Here is a 24707-nt window from a genome sequence, read left to right as displayed (position 1 = left end):
GGTTCCCTTTTCTCCACACCCTCTCCAGCATTTGTTATTTGTAGCCTTATTAATAATGACCATTCTATTGGGTGTGAGATAGTAACTCATTACAGTTTTTCATTTTTCTAATAATTAGCTATATTGAACATCTTTCCATGTGCCTAATGGCATCTGTATGTCCGTATGTCTTCTTTGGAGAAATGTCTATTTAGGTCTTCTGCCCATTTTTCAGTTGGGTTTTTGTTGTTGTTGTTGAGTTGCATGAGTTGTTTTTATATTTTGGAGATTAAGCCCTTGTTGGTTGCATCGTTTGCAACTATTTTCTCCCATTCTATAGGTTTTTTTTTTTTTGTTTGTTTGTTTTTTTTTTTCATTTTGGTTATGATTTCCTTTGCTGTGCAAAACCTTATAAATTTGATTAGGTCCCTTTCATTTATTTTTGTTTTTATTGCTATTGCCTTGGGAGACTGACCTAAAAAAACATTTGTACAGTTTATATCAGAAAATGTTTTGCTTATATTCTCTTCTAGGAGTTTTTTGATGTCATGTCTTCTGTTTAGGTTTTTAAGTGGTTTTCAGTTTATTTTTGTACATGTTCTGAGGGTATGTTCTAGTTTCACTGATTTACATGCAGCTGTCTAGTTTTCCCAGCACCGCTTGCTAAAAAGACTTTCTCCCAGTTTATATTCTTGCCTTCTTTGTTAAAGACTAATTGACCATAGGTGTCTGGGTTTATTTCTAGGCTCTCTATTTGATTCCATTGATCCTTTGCCTGTTTTTGCAACTGACTTTTTAATATCGATTTTGTATCCTGCAGCTTTACCATATTCATTTATTGGCTTTAACAGGTTTTTTTTGTTGTTGTTGTTGTTGTTGAGTCCTTAGGCTTTTATATATATCAGATCATGTCATCTGCAAACAGGAACAGTTTTCCTTCTTCCTCTCATATTTGGATGCTGTTCACTTCTTTTTCTTATCTAATTCCTCTGACTAGGACTTCCAATTCCATGTCAAATAGTAATGATAAGAATTGGTCCTTTTTTTTTTTTCTTTTTTTCCTGATCTTAGAGGAAAAGCTTTCAGCTTTTCAGTGTTATATGTTATGTGAGCTACGGTCGTGATATACATGGCTTTATTATGTTGAATTGCAGTCTTTAATCACAAGGACATTTTAAGGGAGAAAACTGAAGATCTGGTGAACTAACCTTATTGCTATTTGACTTGGAGTCTTTTAATTGTGTTCTGCAGTTCCCTCACCTGAATAAATTAGTGAATTAAAAAAATACCCTTCATAATTTTCTCTTCTATGACAAAAGTATAAAAGACTTGATGGTAACTATAGTTAGTAATACTGCATATACACTTGAAATTTGCTGAGTAGTTCTTAAGGGTTCTCATTGTATACAGACAAAAGAGGATAACTTTCTGAGGTGATATTTATGTTAATTAGCTTGATGGTGGTAATCATTTCACAATGTATATGTTAAAATATCATGTTATGCCTTAAATATGCACAATTTAAATTGTTACACCTCAGTAAAGCTGGTAAATAATAGATATTTGAGAAATTATATTTCAATAAATAAAACGTTATTGAAGTTAGCTTTTTTATTCTACGTAGAAGGGATAGTACTATTTTTACAGTGGTAGGCAAAAAATGTCAATTTTGAGCAAAACTCTAAAGTTGGCAAAGTCATTTTCCAGTCTTTTAACTTTGCTTTTCTGATAACTGATAATATTGAAGGTCCTGGATTTCCTCTCACCTGCAACAGGAAACTCTGTAAATAATTTTGTAATTTAAGGCACTGTGCCTATGGAAGAATTATTTATTGGGAGAAAGAATAATGCCATGTGTTTAGAATATATATCTTATTATCTATCGCCTACTTTGCCTTCAGATGTTGTTTCAAAGCCACCATTTTCAAACTATAAATATATGATAGATGAATTTAATCTGTAATGTTTGCCAGGATGAATTATTTTACTATATAATCATAAATTTTCCTCCTAATACTGTGGTGATAAATTTGAATAATTTGTGCATTCATTATATTCAGGTTAAGAGAAAGAGTTGTTTTAGAATATGGGGAACTCAGGTAAAGCTAACTCTTGCATGTCTGTGAAAGCATTCAGTCTGGTGACACAGGAGAGCAGAATTATTAAAATTATATAAATGTTTAGACAAATGATAGGTTAGAATTTAGAATATTTCAGTGAATGCAGTAACTATCCCATATGTTACAAAAAGTGTGTATGTGTGTGTGTAAACTCTTTGCTATTAAGAAATTTTGGGTTGCTGTTCCTTTGAAATATTGGGAAGAGATGTATACTGTCTTCATTTCTTAGTAGCACTTTTAAATTTAATGTAACTATACTGTCTTAAAACCTGTTTTATACTGTTTTAAAAGATGATCTGGATAATAAAAACTTTTCTAGTTGATGTGATGCAAATTCAGGAGCTATAACAGCATCATTTTTTTTTTTTAATTTTAAACTAATCTTGGGAGTTGCACCTAACAGAATTATTTATAAAACCTAATCAAAGAAGCACAAAATATTTGTGTTCTTGTTAGTTTTTGTTTATTTTTCCAAAAAAGAATAATTTAAAATGTATGCAAAGAAACATGTTGGTTAATGTTGGAGCCATCTGGCATAAACATCTGACACCACATTGATCTCCAGGTTGTCTTGGCTGCTCTGCCTGGCCCTCCCGGTGCCTTCATCTTTCTTCACAACTCCAAGTTGTTCTTTCCACATCTGCACTTCCTGTGAAGATGTCAATCTTCCCACAGAGAGGAGAGCACTTTTCAGTTAAGGGTGTAGGAAGAGCAGAGTAGCTTTTTAGATCCTCTAAAACCAGATCTCAAAACCTGTAAAAAATATGTTGATTTTCCCTTATTTCTAGGAAAGATGGATGGTAGGTTGTTTTCATATCATTCAGATAAAGTTTCAGAGGGGATGGTGATCTTGAATAAAAAATAAATGATTTCATATGCTTTTGGTCATTTACATTTCTCAGCTTTAAAGGTAAAATTGAATGTTATTCCAAAATTAGCATGTTTTGTATGTCTTCTGTAGGAAATTTGCTTAAGAAACCACATAGTCTGCATTTTCTCTTCTAGTTTATTACACACACTCTTTTTAAGACAGAGCATTTTAAATGATCCTTTCCAAAGGATAAAAGCTTCAGATTTTTTTCTCGTATGAAATATATTCAAAAGCTTTACCTTAATGCATATAGCATTTTAATTATGGTTGCAAACGATTCTGCAAATATAAAGCTCCTTCTATTTTTAAAAATTTTTATTTTTATTATGTATTTTATTTTCTCTTTGATGCATGTAAAATAGCAAGAGGTAGAACATTTAATTTTAACCATGAATTATTCAGATTTGTTTCTCAAAATTAACATTTGTTTAAATGACTTAATATTTTCCTTTAGTGAGTTTTAAGTTCTTTTTCTAATTTAGAATTCTTTTTCTCTAATGCAGCTTGGAAAGTGACATTTTTTTAGCTGGTACAAAGCTTGATGAATTAGCAACTACAAGCTACTGCAGGAAATAAGTCCAGACCTTACCTATAAATAACTGTCAAATTTTAATCTGATTTTCTAGCATTATTTAAGGTACAACAGCATACAGTTTATAGGGTATGTGACCATCTTGTCTCCTTTTCGGGGAGATGGTGGGAGCAAAGGTGTCCAATTCTCCTTAAAATATCCCTGCTCCAAGAAATCCATTATCCTCCCAGAAAGTTAATCCTATATTGTCTTTTTGTTAATCACAAAATTGTGGGAAGTGTAGAAGTAATATGTCTTTCATGAATTAACTTTTTGGGTCTATGTTTCTTAATTATACTAGCATGAATAAATTAATATGTAAATAAAATGGTTTATAAATAATTGATATGGCTTAACACTTAATTTTTTCTTTTCTTTGTGTTCTTTTAGGGCCGCACCCACGGCATATGGAGATTCCCAAGCTAGGGGTCAAATCGGAACTGTAGCGGCCGGCCTACGCCACAGCCACAGCAACGTGGGATCTGAGCTGCATCTGCGACCTACACCACAGCTCACGGCAACGCCGGATCCTTAACCCACTGAGAGAGGTCAGGGATTGAACCCGCAACCTCATGGTTCCTAGTCGGATTCGTTAACCACTGAGCCACGATGGGAACTCCAAGAATTTTCTTGCTGGTAATTACTTGATGAAAACTATGTGAAAAAAAAAATCCTTAGATGATTGCGTGTATCATTTTACTGTAAACTAATGTGAATGACCTAGGAAAAAGAGCATGACTGAATTAATTTAGAACACTGATAAATAAACTGTTCACCCTAAAGCATACATCTGAAAGTGGAAACACAAAAATATAAAAATCAATAAGAATGCTTTCATTTATGAACATGAGAGTCTCTGAAAGCAGACGTCTTGTTCAACTATGAGTCAGTAGTCATTTTTGAACTCTTCGAATATGTTTGTACTCTTCAATTGCCGTAAACTTTCTTGGGTTACAGAGGACTGGAGGACCTAGTTTCTGCCATCAGGGAGCTTAAAGGCTTCCTGGGATAAAATGTACTTAATGTAAAATAAATATACACGACCGAGATCTTATATGACCACACAATTCTATGGGTCTAGTCTAGGTAATTTGTTTAATGAAACTTTGATAATTGTTTAATGGTCTTTTAATGGAATAATAAGAAAATGTTTCAAATTTGAGCAACAATGAAATGGTAATGGCAGAAGAAAGCACTATTGTGGGAAGGGTGATAGAGGCAGGATACAGAGAGGATGTAACTCTGTGTTATTGGAGCATTGCATGGTGTGTTTAGTAGGTCATTTTTAAAAGCTATTTTGAGATTATAATGTATAGGTTTCTGAACATTGTAATCATTAGTCTTATAATCAGTTCTTCATTTTGTTAAAAGGTATAGTTTTTGAAGTGAGAAATGATATGACAAATTTGATATTTAAAATACATTAATTTGATGACAGTACATGGAGCTTACTGAAGAAATGAGAGACTATGTCCTGTCTCTATGATGAGTTTGGCTGACCTAAATACTTCACATGAATGCCATCATATAGTATTTGTCTTTTTATGTAGCTAGCTTATTTCACTTAGCTAGCTTATTTCACTTCACTGGTTCATCAGTGTGCCAGAATTATCTTCCTTTTTAAAGCTAAATATTATTCTATTGTATGTATATACCACATCTCCTTTATTGATTCATCTGTTGATGGACACTGGGTTGCTCCCACTTTTTGGCTCTTGTGAATAATGCTACAAAGAACCTAGGCTAGGGAGAAGAGGAAATGGGAGGTGTTTAATGGGCACAGAATTTCATTTTTGCAAGAGGAAAAGAGCTTTAGAGATTCAGCACTGTGGATATACATAATACCACTTAACTGCACACTCACCATGGGATTTCACCTCACACATATGAGAATGGCTATTAGCAAAAAGGTACAAATAGTAAATGCTAGTGAAGATGTGGAGAAAGGGAACACTTGTACACTGTGAGTGGGAATTTCTTTTTTTTTTTTTTTTTTGTCTTTTGTTGTTGTTGTTGCTATTTCTTGGGCCGCTCCCGCGGCATATGGAGGTTCCCAGGCTAGGGGTTAAATCGGAGCTGTAGCCACCGGCCTACGCCAGAGCCACAGCAACGCGGGATCCGAGCCGTGTCTGCAACCTACACCACAGCTCACGGCAATGCCAGATCGTTAACCCACTGAGCAAGGGCAGGGACCGAACCCGCAACCTCATGGTTCCTAGTCGGATTCGTTAACCACTGCGCCACGACGGGAACTCCATGAGTGGGAATTTCAATTGATATAGTCACTATGGACGATAGTATGGGGATTCCTCAAATAATTAAGAAGAGATCTCCCATTTGATCTAGGAATTTCACTTCTGTGTATTTATCCAAAACCATGAAAACACTAATTCAAAAATACATACATCCCTGTATTAATTACAGCATTATTTATAGTAGCCAAGATGTGAAAACAGTGCCCATTGATGAAGGAATGAATAAAGATGTGGTATATATACCATATATATCAACCATAAAAAAAGATGAAATCTTGCCATTTATGGCAACATAATGGACCTTGAACATAGTATGCAAAGTGATATGTGTCAGATGTATGTCAGAAATACTGTATTATTTCATCCGTATGTAGAATATAAAAGTAAATAAATAAAAATATGTACATAGATACAGATATCAGAATAGTGGCTACCAGAGGGGAGGGGAGGTGGGGAGGGTAAAATGAGAAAAGGGGTCAACTGCATGATGATGTGTGGAAGCTAAACAATGGCGACAAGTACCCTTAGTGTATTTAGCAGCTTTTTTAGTTTTTTTGGGTTTTTTTTTTGGGGGGGGCCCACACACACGGAATATGGAAGTTCCTAGGCTAGGAGTCAAACTACTGTCACCAGCCTACACCACAGCCACAGCAATGCCAGATCTTAGCTTCGTCTGTGACCTATACCACAGCACCAAAGCTCATGGCAATGCTGGGTCCCTGGCCCACTGAGTGAAGCCAGGGAGCGAACCCACAACCTCATGAATACTATTCGGATTTGTTTCTGCTGAAGTTGAAATACAATATACATGAACCTATATGATGTTATAAACCAATGTTACTTCGATTAAAAAATGCTTAACATGGTAAATTTTATGTTATATATTGTTAGCCCAATTAAAAATTTAAGAAACATATAAATAAATTTTAAAAGTAATGCAACAAATGAAATAAATGAACAAATAAAGGAGATGCAAACCATTGCCTTAGTCAAAGCATGAGATGACGAGGACCAGAACTTTATTCGGCCACACTACTATGCATGCATCCAACCATCTCTCTATCCATTGAGAACATAATCTGATGAGAATCTACTGATTCTTTTTTTGTTGTTATGGCTGCACCTTAAGCATATGGAAGTTCCTGGGCTATGGGACGAATCAGAGCTGCAGCTGCAGGCCTCCACCACAGCCATCAAACACCATATCTGAGCTGTGTCTGTGTCCTAAGCCACAGCTTGCAGCAATGCCAGATGTCACTGAGCCATGCTGGATCAAATAGGCCTCACTTGTGTAATGTGTGTATGTGTGTGTGTGTTTATGGGGAGTGTGTAGAAGAGGGAGAAGAGACCTAAGAGGTGAAGATGATCTTCTGTTGCTCTAAGTTATATGATAGATTTATATTTAATCACAAAAACTTGTAAATCAGCATCATTTGGAAACATTTTCTAGAAATGGTGCTTGCTGGACCAAAAAATATTACCCTGTAGACAGAAATATTGGAAGCAGCAGGATTAGTATGTACAAAATGTAGCTCTGGAAGGTAGTGCATATGTGCAGAGCTAAATATGGTACAGTGTGGTTAGAATAAGTGCATATTCACTGAATAGTGAGTCATGACATTGGAAACAGGTGTATTCCTTAAAAGTATAATTAACCAAGATATTGCTCTGTACACTGTCCTTTCAGAAATATAACTGTTATTGTTCTTTTTAATTAGGTCATTTATTTTGTGGTTAATGGCTTTAAGGGATATAATCAGGTGTGTATTTTTACAAGTGTGAAATAATGGCACAAATGGAGCATATTTTATTGAAAACATTTATTCTCTCACACTTTGATAACAGATAATTCTTCATGGGTTTCTAATGGTTTTCAGTGTCTTGTAAGCAAAGTCACTTTCTTTGTTATGGACTCTCTTTTCAAGGATGTTTGTATAGGAAACAACCTTAAATGATATAGTGATTTCCTTTGGGATTAAAAGCAGGCATGTGTACTACCTATTGCAAAATACTCAAATTTTTAAATTTAGGGTTCCTTTCCTGTAATGCATCCACTGTATGTGCAGGTGTCACCTGGTCCCTCTAGCATTTCCCTGTGGGAATTCATACTCAGAACCGACATAAGAAAATGCTATGACTTGGTCATAGTTGTGGGTGATAAAATCCTTTGTCTCTGACAAGTAGTCACGTAGCTTCTGTGAGCATCCATGAAACTATGGCAGGCTGACCTATTAGCTTGTAAATAATGCAAAATCTTGGACCTTTCATAATTTTGACAATTTGGGCTTGAGGATGAGATGCTGACAAAGATTTTATTTCAGAGGATGAATGAGGGTTGTTTAATACAATTCGAAGAAAGTCTATAGGAATTGGTAATAAACATGTTGACTGGATTATATCGCCAAAGTTATAAAAGCTACTCTGCCTCATTGCCTTCTTATAAGAAGGAATTGGAAAGATTGTTGCAGACAGTGCTGGGAAGTAGGTATAAAGAGATCTTCCTGAACAATGCTTGGTTTGGAGTTCCCATCGTGGCGCAGTGGAAACAAATCTAACTAGGAACCATGTGGTTGCGGGTTTGATCCCTAGTCTCACTCAGTGGGTTAAGGATCCGGTGTTGCCATGAGCTGTACTGTAGGTGGCAGACGTGGCTCAGATCTGGCGTTGCTGTGGCTCTGGCGTAGGTCAGTAGCAACAGCTCCAAATAGACCCCTAGCCTGGAAACCTCCATATGCAACAGGTGTGGTCCCAAAAAGACAAAAAAAAAAAAAAAAAATCCTCCTCCCTTTGCCATGGGAGGAGAGATTTCTGAGCCGTCTAGTGAGCCATCTAGTTGTCAGTTAAAACAACTAGAATTGAGGTTTCTCCTGGATGGATAATATTACATTTCCTTTGAGAAAAGAGTTACAGAGTCTTACACATACGCTGAAGGTGGAGATAGGGGAACTAATGAGTGCTTTAGGCAGAAACCAGGTAAAACATTACAACTTTGCCAGTTTACTTGGGAGATGATGGCCTGGACATGTAATGCTTATTAAGGAAGAATGACAGCACTTAGTTGTTTTATGGCTCAACCCCTTGTAAGCTTATAGAAAATCAAATAAAAAGCTGTGAGTTTAAGTTTTACGCAGGGTCTTACTGAAGGCCTTAGTCCTGGGAGACAACCTCTCAGGACCTCTGAGGCAACTGCTCTGAAGAGGTAGAAGAGAAGCCAGTTTATAAAGATTTTCAGCTTGGAAATACACCCAGTCAGGCATACATCATGGTGAAAGATTACTGCTAGCCGCAAAGGACAGATATCTCAAGTTAATGATTTTAGTGTTTACTCTGTATGGGAAGATGCAGGAACCTGGATCTCATTAAAATTCTTCTTGAGATCTAACTATGGGGCCTGATGTCCAAAGTACAGCGTGCCTTATCCTGTCGTCATCTTAATTTCCTCTCAAAGTGCACTGTTGGCCAGCAGCTGCAGTGGGTTATAACTTAATCCTTGTAGGACCAAATGGTTCTTCTTTGTTTATACCCTTTTGCAGCCTATCGATGTTAGCTATACTCAGACATGACAGTAAAAGATCTCTGAGTATTTTTATAATGGGTTATAGAGACTATAACAGTGCTCTGATTCTCTCCGATTTACAAGACAGACCCCCATGGGAAACTGTACGTGAAACATTGACCAGTATTCAGGTTCATACTGCTGTGGATTAAGTTAGAGTGCTAATGAAGGTTATCCATTGAAGAAAGAGACACTGACAGCAAAAGTTCTAGATAAAATCTTGCATTTAGTCCTGCCACCCAAGATAATTTCTCCAGTCTTTATGATGAAACCAGGTGAGAACTTAAGTGATGTTATGATGATGGGGCAGGGGGTGGGGTGGATTAATGTGAACTCCTTAAAAAAATTTGCTGCTGTGAGTGTCAAGCCCAAGTCAGCCAAATGAAACATGTGAATGGCCCTTAGGAAAATTATGTGACTGTGACAGTTCAAGGGTCCTTGAGTCTGATATGGGTGGTTTCAGCCATGATGGTTCTGCCGCTTGATACTGGGTTTTAGAAATGTAGTTGATTGACAAGTCTCTGCTACATCACTAAAAACCGAAGGTAAGTGAGAGGGCTCATTTAATGGCATGGAGCCTAGTCCCAACCTAAGAAGCTTTAAGGAGAAAGACAGTATCAGATTCGACCAGAGTCTTCTCTTCCCAAGGGGGAACAAAGACCATTCTGATCCATCTGAGTATGCTGAGGAAATTCAAGGAGAAAAGGGACTCCAACTTTTATGGTTCTGTTGGATATAGATAATCAAGACACTTTCTTCCTCAGTGCTCCATGGAGAAGGGGTTCCAAAATTCAACTGACGGGATTGGGCAAGGCTCTTACAGGAGCAAGGGAGCTAATGCAGTCTTAAGACACTTTGGGAAAATTCAGCATCCTGTTCTTGTTGCTGTTACGTCTAAATATGTAGTAGAAAATCTGTTAGATGCATATACTTCCCTGTCCCAGGGAAGTGACAGGGAAAAGTCTCTCAATAGGAATAACTTATGTAGAGAAATGCTCATCCCTTTGGGGTCCTACAGTCTAATTACTCCTCTGAGATAAAATTTCTGTAACTGATGATTTTGCACATTATAGCATCTGGCAAAGGTAGGCAGCCTTTACCTGACATGTACTCCTTGGGGTTTTAGGCTTGTTGCCTCCTGTTAGGGTTACCAGGCACTCCTTTTAAAAAAGCAGCTATTATTACATTGCTACTGGGTTCTTATCAAAATTCAATGCCTGATCCATGAAGACCTTGTGATTCTTTGACAGTCCCTCCAAACCAAAACTAGATTCAATTATATGAACTTCACTGAATATGCAAGGTTTGCCAGCCACCTCAGAGGCCACATTGGAGGCACTGTCAACATGTGTCCCTCATTTGGGGAGATTTATGGTTGTTAAAAACCCTTTTGTTCCAGGGGCACCATATGTGGACCTAGTATTATACTGTTTGTATAGAGGCCAGGATTTAATTTGTTTGCTTCTAAAAACATGTATTTTATAAGGATGGTCATAATTGACCTTCAAGTATTTAAGGACGCACCAGTAGTAGATTATGTAGCCCTTAGATAACTACAGAGATTGCTGTAAAATTAGGCTGCCTGAGGTATGGGGGACGGAGGTGGTTATGGAGGTATAGGTGACTCATTATTAATGTGCACTTCATATGAAATTATCCTGTGCACTTAATATGAAATTATACTTCCAGTGGGGATCACCAATTTGGAAAAGGGGTACATATTTTTCCTTGCCTTCAGCTGCAGTGATCAATGACATAAGGTTTTTTTTTTTTTTTTTTGATTTCTGAACATTGGTTCTTTTATTTTTTTTTCTACAATTTGAACCTAGTAGTCTTAATTCTAGTTATTGCTTTGATGTAGATCTTTCTCCAGCCATTATGTTGGGCACCAAAGCAGTCTTTACATCTGGAAGCTGACTCCTTTGGTTCTGTAATAATTTTTTTAATGATTTTAATTTTTTCCATTATAGTTGGTTTATAGTGTTCTGTCAATTTCTACTATACAGCAAAGTGATCCAGTCATAAATATATATACATTCTTTTTCTCACATTATCCTCCATCATGTTCCATCACAAGTGATTAGACATACTTCTCTGTGCTATATAGCAGGATCCCATTGCTTATCCACTCCAAATGCAGTAGTTTGCATCTATTAACCTCAGACTTCCAGTCCATCCCACTCCCTCCCCCTCCCCCTTGGCAAACATAAGTCTGTTCTCCAAGTCCATGAGTTTCTTTTCTGTGGAAAGGTTCCTTTATACTGTATATTAGATTCCAGGTACAAGTGATATCATATGGTATTTGTCTTTCTCTTTCTGACTTCACTTAGTATGACAGTCTCTAGTTCCATCCATGTTGCTGCAAATGGCATTATTTTGTTCTTTTTTATGGCTGAGTAGTTTTTATTGTGTACCTGTACCACATCTTCTTAATCCATTCATCTGTCTATAGACATTTAGGTTGTTTCCATGTCTTGGCTATTGCAAATAGTCTGCAATGAACATATGGGTCCATGGGTCTTTTTCCAGGAAAGTTTTGTCCAGATATATGCCCAAGAGTGGGATTGCTGGGTCATATGATAGTTCTATATTTAGTTTTCTGAGGTACTTCCGTACTGTTTTCCATCGTGGTTGTACCAATTTACATTACCACCAACGTGTAGGAGGGTACCCTTTTCTCCACACTCTCTCCAGCATTTGTTATTTGTTTACTTGATAATGATGGCCATTCTGACAAATACCTAGGAATTAACCTGATCAAGGAGCTGAAATACTTATATGCTGAGAACTATACAACATTAATCAAGGAAATTAAAGAGGATTCAAAGAAATGAAAAGATATTCCATGCTCCTGAGTTGGAAGAATTAATATCATTAAAATGGCCATACTCCCTCAAGCAATCTGCAGATTCAATGCAATCTCTATCAAATTACCCAGGACATTTTTCACAGAACTAGAACAAATAATCCAAAATTTTATGTGGAACCATAAAAGACCCAGAATTACCAAAGCAATCCTGAGGAACAAAAACCAAGCAGGAGGCATAACTTTCCCAGACTTCAGACAATATTACAAAGCTACAGTAATTAACACAGTGTGGTACTGGTACCAAAACAGATATACAGACCAATGGAACAGAATGGAGAACCCAGAAATAAACCCAAACACCTATAATCAATTTATCTTCAACAAAGGAGGCAAAAATATAAAATGGGGAAAAGACAGTCTTTTCAGCAGGTGGTACTGGGAAAACTGGATAGCTGCATGTAAATCAATGAACCTGGAACACACCCTCACACCATGCACAAAAATAAACTCAAAATGGCTTAAAGACTTAAATATAAGATATGACTTAAGGTTCTTGAAGGCATTCTGCTCAGCCTCAACCTACTGACTACGATAGTTATGGATGACAGATTTTCCGCCTGCCAAAGCTGGGTTTGGGCAATCTTTAACACTTCCTGCTGTACCTGTGTTAATGTCTTGGGCCAAGAGGAAATGTCAATACAGAAAACCACCTGCCCTTTAAGGCAGACTCTGTCAGTTGCAGGATTTTTTTTCAACTCTCGATCTGGGACTCTGTGGGACATGGTTGAATTCAGTTCTGCAAGTCAGCCTCATATTTCTCAGTCTTGTTGTTAGTGACCTTAATTAAATTCTGTGGGACAAATTGAATGGTTTTGGTCCCAGCTTCTGTCAGTCAAATCAATCAGAGCAGCCAACAGGATGTTTTTGTGATGGCAAAGTTCTCCAAAAGCTAAGAGCCTTCAGAGAATAATTGGATATTGTTAATACATACTGTTCTTCATGGATCTCTCATGTTTCTGTATCTTTTGCAAGCAGAGGCACTCACTGTTTTAGTGCCACTCCATAGACACTCCATATCTCCATAGACTTGGGAGATAAAGATTGTGTCTTATTCCAAAACAAAAAGCAGGTATGCTTACTGGCCATTATGGAAGATTTGCATTTTTTCCTGCAACTTCCAAATGGGGTTTGTTTCCTATAACACAACCCAACGCATGTACACATATTACCTTTCTCTCTTTGTATTAATTTGTGTGAATTGGCACTTAGGATATTGTCACAAAAACAATTCTGACACTCTAGATATTGCTATTGGTGTGAGGAATAAAGTTCTTTGTGTCTAATGCAAGAGTCTTCTGTCTTTTAGCAAACGAGAAACTGGTGGGCTAAAGTTTAGCTTACAGATAGGATTAAATCTTAAATCTTAGATACTTCACATACTTCCTCATAGACACATTATGATTGCAGTTAGAAAATAATATTAATGTTATTGAAGCTAATTTTCAGAGAGGGAGCATTCCCACCTACATTTATGACTAGATAGTAAAATCTTATTTTTACTAAAATTCAGCTCCATAAAATGTTTTGCTATCCAAATTTTGAACATGTGCCAAAATATCAGTTAACACTGTACAGTACTGGTATAATTAGGTAAGAATGGTGGATAAATTATTTGTAATCTTGGTAGGAGAGCCTAAATCATTTTAATGGAAATGAATTTTATCAGCAAAATTTGAATACTAAAGAGCTATGGTCTCCAAAGAAATTATCAGTAGTACATCAAAAGCTGTTAATTTATTGAAAAAATAACATCTGAGAGATGGAATTAAACCAAATAACCAGAAAATATATATAATGTAAAAATTGTTAAAATTTTAGTAATAGAATTTACATTAACCAACTTGTGAATATTGTGTTCTAAGATAGAAGTAACCCAATTTAACTCAACGTAATATCTCATAATAGACTGATAGTAACTGAGATAAGTGTTTTTATAGGAATTAACAAAAGGTAATTGAAAATAGACAGTAATTACATAAATTAACTATGGTTGGAAAATTTCCATAGACACTATTTATAATTAAATTTTTAATTCTAATTTTTTCATGAAAATAGGATAAATAATAAAAATAGTATCATTATATTTTTTCTGTCACTATATTTTCTTTCATCTCAGATTTCTCCTTGACATATAGTTTTTGTTTCTTCCCTATCAATAAATTATATGTTCATTTGTTCCTTCATTCATTTGGCAAGCATTAATTAAATAACTGTTCTTTGCTGAGCAACACTGTGTTAGGTATTTATGACATTGTGTAGAATTTCATAGTTTCTAGAAAATCCTAGCTCTTCTGGCTCTGGCAGAACTAAAAGGCTCACCTGACTTGGCAACTAGTAATAATAAGAAGTAATATTTGCAAAACATTGTACAGTTTTCTTTCAGAATTGTATCCTAGCAGCAAATGTGAGCAGCACTGATTGTTTCCACTTGACAAAGAAAGAACTTAAGTTCTTAACAGGAAGTGATCCAGAGCTAGGTTGCACAAAATTAGAATTTTACCAAAAAACCATGTTCTTTCTCACTATGTTCTACATACAGTTGATAGATGATAGAGTGGATTTTATGTCTAATTGCAATATGGAGTCAAGTTTTATATTCTTAGTGGCTTTCAAAAATTAAAATTTAAGGCTATAGCTGACTGAAACAGCACAGAGGACATAAGTTCTTTTAATTCTCAAATCTGTGATATTTCAAATATTCCAAAGATAATGTATCTTGATTTTTGTAGCTTAAAATCTCAGAGTAAATTAATAAATATTTTAGTGAGGAAAATTTGGATCTGCTTTCAGACACAGTTGTCTAAGTTATTGTTATTACCCAAGTAGTACATCATAGATTTGCAGAACAAATTTGATTGTATTTCAACAGAGACACAGATTCTTATGCTAATGGATTTCTATTCCTAAAGTCTCTCTATAAGGAAGGGCAATAAATCCTGTTATTTAAAAATACAGTAATTTGGTTCTTAGCACATGTCACAGTGTTTAAGAGCATCATTTAAAATGTGCAAAGCAAAAAAATAAGTTGGCTTTCACAAGATTTATTAGACAGTGAAAGACAACCATCATATAATGTCACTTATGGGTGGAATCCAAAAGAAGGATACAAATGAACTTATTTGAAGAACAGAAACAGACTCACAGACTTTGAAAACATATTTACAGTTACCAAAGGGAACAAGCCATGGGGGCGGGATGGACTGTGGGTTTGGGACTGGCATATGCACACTGTGGTATATGGGATGGCTGGCCCATGGGGACCTGCTGAATAGCACAGAGAACCGTTATTCTCTAATAATCTGTGTGGGAAAAGAATCTGAAAGAGGTTGGATGTGTGTACATGTATATTTGAATTACTTTGTTGTACAGCAGTAATTATCACAGCATTGTAAATCAACTATACTTCAATAAAACTTTAAAAAAAAGAAAAAAATTTAAAACGCAGCATATAATACCCTTAAGAATGTGGTACACAAAGTATTTTGCCAATATGGGCCTCAGTGGTAGAGACCTGCTGAAATATAGGAACATAAGCTTGTTTAATGTCGATAACAGAGAAACAATTATGAGGAAATTACAGAACTTAAAGGCAAAAGAATAAACATATGAAACAAGAGTAAAAAAAAAAATATGAGAATTTATTTATTAGGCTAGACTAGGCCATGAAGTGCTAAAAAATAAACCATGAAAAATTCTTAATGGTGCAAACACTGCAAAAATTTACTTCTTGTGCACACAAAATTCAATGTGGATCTGGCCACTCTCTAGGATGGCTCTCCTTGATGTTGTGACTCAGGGACTTTCTCCACTTTGAACTCCTGTCATCTCATGTGTGGATTTCTGGGTTATTTGGATTGAGGGAAATAGTGTTGGAAGTTTATACGGGATTTTTCCGTCAAAAGGCGGCCACATGGCTCTAATATAACACCAGGGAGTCTGTGGTATGCAGGTTAATGAGAGAGGTTCTATGAGAAAAAGTTGAAGATCTGAAGTTACGAAGCAAAAGGAATCTTTCCTCCAAGTCAGATAACCAGGTGAGGAGGACACTGAGGTACTTGTCAGTTGGGCGTCCAGTTGACGGAAATGACTTCTCGCATGATTAATGGTAGAGTGGAAGATACAGCAGTTTGAATGTAGCGGAAGGGAAAGAGCTGTTTATCATGGAGCAGCCATTTGCTTGGCACAGCGAGGACTGGTGGTAATAAATAGAGTTAAGATGATGAAAACCTTTGAAATAAAGAAATGACAAAGTTTTATCTAGGAATTGAGATATACTTGGCATGGCACAAGAATGAGAGATACTCTAAGAATTGTAGTAAAATTAATATTGGTTCTGATAAACATTCTGAATGTTTCAGAAAGCCATTAACAAAAACGAAGTGATATTTCTTAGGGCAAACATGAAGCTGAAATGAGAAAATAATACTTAGGGCAGAAGGGAATGACTAGTAGGACTTCATTTTAACATTCTGAATAACTGTGGGTTACTCACTCTAAGATATAAAAGACTTAATTTCATTCATTCTCCAAGACTTTCCTGAAATTTATGAAACAAATTTGAAATGTCTGAGACTCTTAGGAAAAAAAGGTACATGTCAAAGGAAAATGTTGAAAACAACAGCTTCATAAAATACAAAGGCTGATTTCATGTTTACTTTGCTTTATATATAGGTGTATGTTTTTATAAAATGCAAAAAAAGTTAGCTGTAACTGCATGAAACATTTTTTTGTTTTTGAATATTTCTTACCCCAACATATATTGTGATGTACATAGAATTAATAATGGGCATTTTATTTCACAAATGTAATTATATTGTTATAAAGGATCAAAGAGGGGAAATGCACTTATAAAATGCATTTTAAGGTAATGGTCATAAAAATAAATCTCAATTTGTAATCATAATAATGAAAGGAAGGTGACTTGTCAGAAGAAAAAATAGTTTCTAGTGATGTTGTCTTGTAAAGCAAGTTTAATTCCATAAATATTAATTAGTTTAATTGATATTTCTCTAAACTTACTTTGCTTTAATCCTAGTTATTTATATACCTTCAGTGATTATAATATAATATAAATTCCATTAACTTATGCATTAAATAAATTGCATTGGTTGGCTTATATTAATGGAATACTGCATTAGATTTCTGTTGATTGTAAATAATTTTATTGATGTGGAATTTCTTTATAGTCCAGCTATAGGTAGTAAACACTGATGTGAATGGTTGGACAGGATAAAATATTCCAATTTTGTCTTTAATTTGGCAAGTGTTTGGGTAAAATAAAAATATTTGCATAAGTTTTGTACTGATCTAACCAGAGTGATAAAGTCATTTGAAAATCTTTATATCAAATAAATAAATTGGGAAACATACCAAACTGAAGAAATGAACCAATTCTATTCTGACTTGTCTTTCTTTTAACTACAGATATTTTTCTGGTTTGTAGCCTAGTGATATTTTCTTGTTCTCTATAGTTTAGGTGAAATTAATATTGAATATATTTGATATTTATTAATATATTTATTTTGTGACTATATATTTTTATTTTAGACTATATGTCAATTCTGTGTTTTTTAAATTAATTTTTAAAAGAATAGAGAAACCTTTGAAAGACTATATGCCTTCATAGGTCATGGTAAGTATTTAAGCATTAAAGAAATTTCTGGGAGTTCCCGTCATGGCGCAGTGGTTAACGAATCCGACTAGGAACCATGAGGTTGCGGGTTCGATCCCTGCCCTTTCTCAGTGGGTTAATGATCTGGCGTTGCTGTGAGCTGTGGTGTAGGTCACAGACACGGCTCAGATCCCGTGTTGCTGTGGCTCTGGCGTAGACCAGTGGCTACAGCTCTGATTAGACCCCTAGCCTGGGAACCTCCATATGCCGTAGGAGCGGCCCAAGAAATGGCTAAAAGACAAAAAAAAAAAAAAAAAAAAAAAAAAAAAGAAATTTCTCTTGAGATAAAGTACTTCTAAACTGCTTATGTTCGTATGTTAATGTTGCTGAAATGTTTGTCCTTTCTTTCAGGTGATGTAATACTGGTTTTATTTTAACTGTTAAGATGTAATTCTTTTTACTATACTGCATAAAGGAATACATACTTAATCTTTCAAATAGATAGGAAGTTCTAATTTTATAAGGAAAAAAAGGCACTCTACAGTTGCTCGTGGTTTTCCAATTCTTCCTGTGCAGTTGTATGTCTTTGTACCTTGATACAAAGTACATTAATATGAAAATAATTCAGTAAGCAGAATCATATTGCTTCCCAACATATCTACAATTATGATGCCTTTAACAAATGAAATATAAAATATATTTAAATAACTACGGATTTCTCCTTAAGTCATAAAATGCTCTGATTTGTGTGCTATACTGTTCTATTCAACAAATTTGAAATTTAAGACAGTTTGTTACTTGCACTCTCTCTGACATGTGGAAGCTTCTCAATAAATAATTATTGATCGGATTAAATTATTGATATACTCCAGACTATGCTAAATGCTGTAGGAACTGCACAGTGAGAACAGTTGCATCATATTTACTTTCAAAATGATGTAAATAAGAATAATATTATAAGCCATATAGGAAGAAATGAATGTTGTCAATTCATGCGATTAACAAAAATTAATATTAACCACATTAGTATGAGGGAGTCTTCATAAAGGGAATGGAATGCTAGCTGGACCTTGATGGAAGTGTTACAGCCTTCAAGTCCCCTTCAAGGAGATTAAACCTGAAAGCCTCTGGCCATGTCTCTTTGTTATGCCTCTTCCCCCACCTTGAACTGCTTAGGAATGGGAAGGGATGTTGCTGGTACCTCACCCCGCCTTTATATAACCTGCCCCATGCAAATAAGGTATCCTGCCTGAAACCAATCAGAAGATCAAATAGGGCCCCTACAGAGATCACCCAACACTCAGCCTTTACAAAGGCACAGGCTGCTGGGACAGGAAATACTGGGTCCCCAGTCGGGTCTGCAGAGTGGAGATATAAAGACAACTGTAAAGCTAGGTGGGCCCTCTTTTTACCCACAAGGGCATGCCTGTACGATTGCCCGTGCTCTCTCTCTCTCTCTGAAAATGTACTTTCACTTTAATAAATTTGTGAAAAGCCCGCCATTTTAATGCTTTGCTACGGCAGGGCAGGGACCCAGGAAAAGACAGTTCTAGCGTACTGGAAAAAATTCTGTCATAATAATGGTGCCATGAATGGGATGAGAGTTGGAATCCCTGCTCCCTAACGGGATCCTCCCTGGAGGGTAGTCCGCCCTCCTTTTTCTATCTTTGATGCGCTATTAAGGGGAGGAGAATGGAGGGGAAGTGCTGAGTTTTTATCTTTTTTTCTTGCCTACCACCGCTGCCATTGCCTCATCAGCCTCACTTGCAGGGCCGCAGCCACCGGAGGTGAGCGCAGCTGGGCAGGTGGACCGGGGACCTGGCCTTGCGGGGCTGGGGCCTCTGCCACCATCAGGCCAGGCAGGTGGTCTCCCTCCACCTGCAGCCCAGCCGGGCCTGCTCCCAGGAATTGGCTCCCTGGCCTGCCTTGCCCCAGATGGCGGAGGCGTCTGCTTGGGTGCCCACGTAGGGTGGGTCATGTCCCAGGCTGCAGACAGCACCCACCTCTTGGGACACTATGACAGGAGCGCAAGCAGGTGCCGAGGTCTCCACTGAGGCAGAGCATTTCCGGGGTCCCAGTCTGTGTGTGACCCTGTGGCACATTCCAGCCCAGAAGAGGACATACCGCGCAAAGAGGGCAAAGTTTCCTGCTGCAGAAGCGCCAGCTTGTTTGGGGGTAGATAGCAGGTGATGTCTGGAAATGAAAACAAGTCCGAGTTCTTGCACCTCCAGAGCTCTGGGCACAGTTAAAATGCCTTTTCTCTTGCTCATTCCCTTCTCTCCAAGCACATGCCATAGGCCATCTCCCAGAAGAAATGCCTGGAGATGGCTGGCACCAGCCCATTACCTTCCGCCTCTACTTCTTCCAGCCCAGCGGACAGAAGCTCAGCAGAAGCCCTGACTATCCCCAGACAACTTAAAACCCACCTAGCTGTCTGTAACTGCCATTTGTGCTTGCTTTCCTTCTTACCTCCTTTTCTTCCTCCCCTCCATCTCTCTTCTTTCCCTCCCTCCCTTCCTCCTTCTCTTTTTTCTTTCCTTCTTTCCTTCCTTCCTCCCTCCCCTCCCCATCCCCTTCCCTCCCTTCCCCTTCCTTCCTTCCTTCCTTCCTTCTTTTCTCTTTCTCCCTGCCCACTCCTCTTTGCAGAACCCTCTGTGATGGATGAATAGCTATGGGAACAACTGAGGAATTCTTGCCAAGGCTACACCTTGATGTGTTCCAACAGTTCCATAGCTCACTGCCTTAGTAACTGTTGCCTAAAATGGGTGAGGATTCCTCCTTACTTATCCCCAGCCTCTCTTTCTTTTACTGTCACGTTGCCTCAGACCTTGAGGAAACTGTCTCTACTGAGTCATTTTAAAGAAACCTCTCTGCTTTTGTTCTCAGTCTATGGAAACTGTCTCTGAACAAAACCTCAGTCCCTTTACCCAATCCTTGGGCATCCCAGGACAATTTCTGCTCCTGCTCCTATGGCACAAGCCATGCTGCCTCTGTCAAGGGAAGGACCATAGGGCTGGGGCTAGGTCCTTTGCCATTAAGGCCCCTCCCAGTGGGGTGACACCACGTAGGCTGAACAACCTATACCGAGATAAGTATGCTTAACCATCTTCTCAAGTGTGACATGGTGAACTCAGTGAAATCTCCTTCCAGTGGGGGGCCCACCATGTTAGTTGGCCTGGGGATGCCCAGCACTAGTCTTGGATTCCTGTTGGTCTTGAGGCAGTTAGAAATGGTCACAGGACACACAGCTCTGACCTGGGGATGCGCAGCTCTCAAGCCTGCCAGAATGGTCCTCACATCCCTTTGGTCATCCTGTAAAAGGTCTCACCTGTTGAGTCTGGGGATGCTCAGGCCTCAGAGAGGTGTTCAGGGATGCTCCTGAAAATCCCAGAATCAGGTCTCTCTGACCTGGGAACACCCAGCTCTCAGAGACTATCTGTTAACTGTCAGAAACTATCCCTTAGCTTCTTCAAGCCATCACCCTCTTCTGCCACAATTGTCATTGCAAATAGGAAACAACCAGTCAGCTGAGGACACTTTAAAATAGCTGGGACCTCTCCTCTCCCTGGGTTACAGAAACCAATGTGGCCATGTGCTCAGAGTCCGCTGTCCCTGATCATCAAGAAGTCTCATTGCACTTGCAGCGTCTCTCATCTTAATAAACTCTATTTTCTTCTTCTTATGACAGAATTTGTTCCAGAATGATAGAACTGCAATTTCCTTGGTCCCCACTGTGCCATAGCAAAACAGCATTAAAACAGTTTTACAAATGTATTAAAGCAGAAGTTAACATTTTCAGAGAGAGAGAGAGAGAGCGAGAGAGCACACCTGCCTTGCTTTACTTTTTTTTTTTTTTTTCCAGGGCCACTTATAGAAGTTCCCAGGCTAGGCTAAGGGTCGAATTGGAGCTACAGCTGCCAGTCTATATCACAGCCATAGCAATGCCAGATCCAAGCTGCATCTGTGACCCACACCACAGCTCATGGCAATGCTGGTCCTTTAACCCACTGAGCAAGGTCAGGGATTGAACCCGCATCCTTATGCATACCAATCAGGTTTATTTCTGCTGTGCCACAACAGGAAATCCCTACAATTGCTTTTAAATCTCCTCTCTATGAGCCTGAGTGGGGACCTAATTTCTCCTGCCCCAGCCCACTACACTGTGCATAAGGGCTGAGTCTTGTTTGATCTCTGTATGGGCATCTTTGGTCTTCTGATTGGTTTGGGTCAGGATACCTTTCTTGCATGGGGAACAAGTTATATTGAGGCGGGGTGAGGAACCAGTGACATCCCTTCCCTAGTGGGGAGTGAGCCGCCCAGGATGCTCAAGGTGGGGGAAGGGGCATTACAAAGAGACATGGCCAGAGACTTTGGGGTTTAATCTCCTTGAAAGGAACTTGACTCCTATGACAGAAGTGTAAATAAAAGAAATTTGGTTCAACTGTATAAAAGAAAAAAAATACTAAGGAAAAGGTTAGTTATCTTTTTTTTTTTTAAAAAAAAGCATGAAATAGCATAGTAAAGGATCATTTATTTGTATGTGAAGGAATTACAACTATGAAAAGCAGATTATCAGAAATTGTTTTCTTTTATTTTACAGAAAAGTGAATCATGACCCAAAGAAGCTAGTTAACTTCTTTGAGAGCCTATAGAAAATAGAATAAATGGAAGCATACCTGTTTGGGAAGCTTTATGCAAACCGATCTAGACATCTTTTTAAAATCTGTACATGCTCATGTATGTCCAAACACACCTGGTAAAATGCTAGTAGCCTTTAAATATAGGTCTTGATATTTAAAGATTCCCTTTAATATCTCCAAAGATCTCTTTCTCTCTCTCTCTCTCTCTCACACACACACACACACACACACACACACACATACACACACACACACATGTCATGTGAAGGGAAGTTTAATGGGGAAATTTTGAGTCTCCTGACAAATATCCATTTAAATCTTGGTTCTGACACTTTTTGTGTCATGGTCAAGTTATTTACTTTTTCTAACCCTCATATTTTTTATCCATAAAACAGTGCATGCCTTTCTGGCTATTATGAGAATTTTTTAAAAAAAATTTCTAACAATGATTTGGCAGAGTAGGCAGGATGATTTTCCTAAAATGTGTATTTAAGCATGTCACTCTCCAGTGATTTCTAAATTTCTTACCTGCATGAAAGTTATTATAAAATGACCTAGACTACATATATCTAATCTCTTGTACCACTCTCACCTCACCTCTGTGCTCCAATCATGCCAGCCTTCTCTCTACCCTATTAAAATATCACCTTCACATCCATTTTAGATGATTTGCATATACTTTCTCCTCTCTTGAGGCTGTCTTTCCTTCTGATTTTCATATGGCTTCTTAGACTTCATTATTCAGTCCTATGAAATCTTTAGAAAGACCTCCCTGCCCTCCTCATGTAAAGTAGCTGCCTTTTACAACCAGTAAATATTATGTGTATCTTTTTTAAAACATATATTTCATTGGCTGAAATTATCTTGTTCTTTTGTTTAGTGTTTAGATTAGGAAACTTTTCTCTTTTGTTCATTGTTATTAATTTAGTACTGTTCTAGCAGTTGGTAAACCTTCAATAAATATTAATTTTTGCTACCAGAATTATGAGTCCATTATGGTAAATTAGGGAGAAAGATGTAGAAAATAACGAATAAATCTTTAACATAGACAAAATATATACAACATTTCAGTATATATTATCTTAATGAATTACCTGTTTAAATACAATTAAAAAATAAACATTGATTTAGAAAAAAAATGTATAAATATGGCTCTGGAGAGTCTAACAAAGTAGAGAAAAACAACCATGATTTTTTTTTTGTATTTGGCTTAAATAATTTAAGACTAAGGTAGATTATGAGCTGCATCATCTATGAAAGCACAATATTAGTGTAGTGAATTGTAGTTTGGGCAAGGCAAGTTCTGGAATTTGGCCTCAGGTTCTAAGAGGTAATTCATGTCATACTTGATAGGAGTATCTTTGTTTGGAGTCCAGAGTGGACCACACTGGAGGAGCTGGACACACCAGAAACTGTCACGGTCAGGTGGGCCCCATCAGAAAGACAACCGTATGATTTAGGGTGAAAACTTTAGATCAGTAAGACAGTTTTGAGTCTGAGATATACCATATAGGCAGTCGGTCAATCAGTCAGTCACACCTATGTAATGAAGTCCCAGTGAAAACTCTGGATAGAGAAACCTCAGCAGACTTCCCTTGTTGGCAATACTCTGCTTTACTGTCATGTATCAATGCTGGGAGAGTAATACATCACATGTGCAAGGGAAGCTTTGCATTTGGAGCCCTCCCAGATTCTATGCATCTCTTCCTTTGCCTGATTCTTGACCTGTACTTTTTCCCTGTAATGAATCATGAATAATACAGTTTTCAGTGACTCCTGCAGTCCTTTCAGTGAATTATTGTCTTTGAGAGTGTTTTTGTGAACACTCCAAACTTGCTGTTGGTGTCGGAAGTCAGCCAAATTTTGGTACTGTGCTGTTAGGACTTTGTAGTTTGGCAGTCTGGGTATATACCATTATGGGAAAGAAGCTCACGGTTGTCTTGTAGCTATTAACATTTTATATATAAATGGATTTATAGAGAATAGCAATTCTAATATTTCATGAAAGGGCACCTGAGAAGTTATGATTTGCTTCATTTCTCAGAGCTGGTTTGTTGTTGAATTAGAGTTAGAATTCATATTTATCAATTCCAGGCTCTTGGATTTCCCACTATGCTAGGTGATTTAACAAAAGATTGGCATGGTAAGTACAGATATATTTGATCCCTATTTTAGAAATAAAATTATGACAATTCTTAAATTATAAATCAATAAGACGTTCATCAATTTATTAGT

General features: G+C 37.3%; 1 protein-coding gene and 2 long non-coding RNA genes across 23 annotated transcripts in view; 2 read left to right on the top strand and 1 right to left on the bottom strand.

Annotated features, from left to right (window-relative positions):
• The window catches only part of CCSER1 (coiled-coil serine rich protein 1), a 1212324-nt gene that overhangs the window by 191542 nt on the left and 996075 nt on the right, over positions 1 to 24707 (top strand). The window lies entirely within an intron of this gene.
• On the top strand, positions 2377 to 6741 carry LOC146401070 (uncharacterized). Its single transcript, XR_014813382.1, has 2 exons — positions 2377 to 5508; positions 5803 to 6741. It is a non-coding gene; the product is annotated as an uncharacterized LOC146401070 (long non-coding RNA).
• LOC146401069 (uncharacterized) overlaps positions 11327 to 24707 on the bottom strand; it is a 47773-nt gene continuing 34392 nt past the window's right edge. Inside the window, exons 2-3 of the long non-coding RNA XR_014813379.1 lie at positions 22684 to 22797; positions 11327 to 11390 (exon numbers count right to left, since the gene is read on the bottom strand). This is a non-coding gene — a long non-coding RNA (uncharacterized LOC146401069). The remainder of the gene's footprint in view (positions 11391 to 22683; positions 22798 to 24707) is intronic.

The sequence above is a fragment of the Sus scrofa genome, chromosome 8, assembly GCF_054392235.1.
Source record: "Sus scrofa isolate SSC_HxYL_T2T_F1_AM1 chromosome 8, Sscrofa_HxYL_maternal_Yorkshire_Landrace_v2.0, whole genome shotgun sequence".
NCBI classification, from domain to species: Eukaryota; Metazoa; Chordata; class Mammalia; order Artiodactyla; family Suidae; genus Sus; species Sus scrofa.
This window is presented reverse-complemented; position numbering and strand designations above follow the sequence as displayed.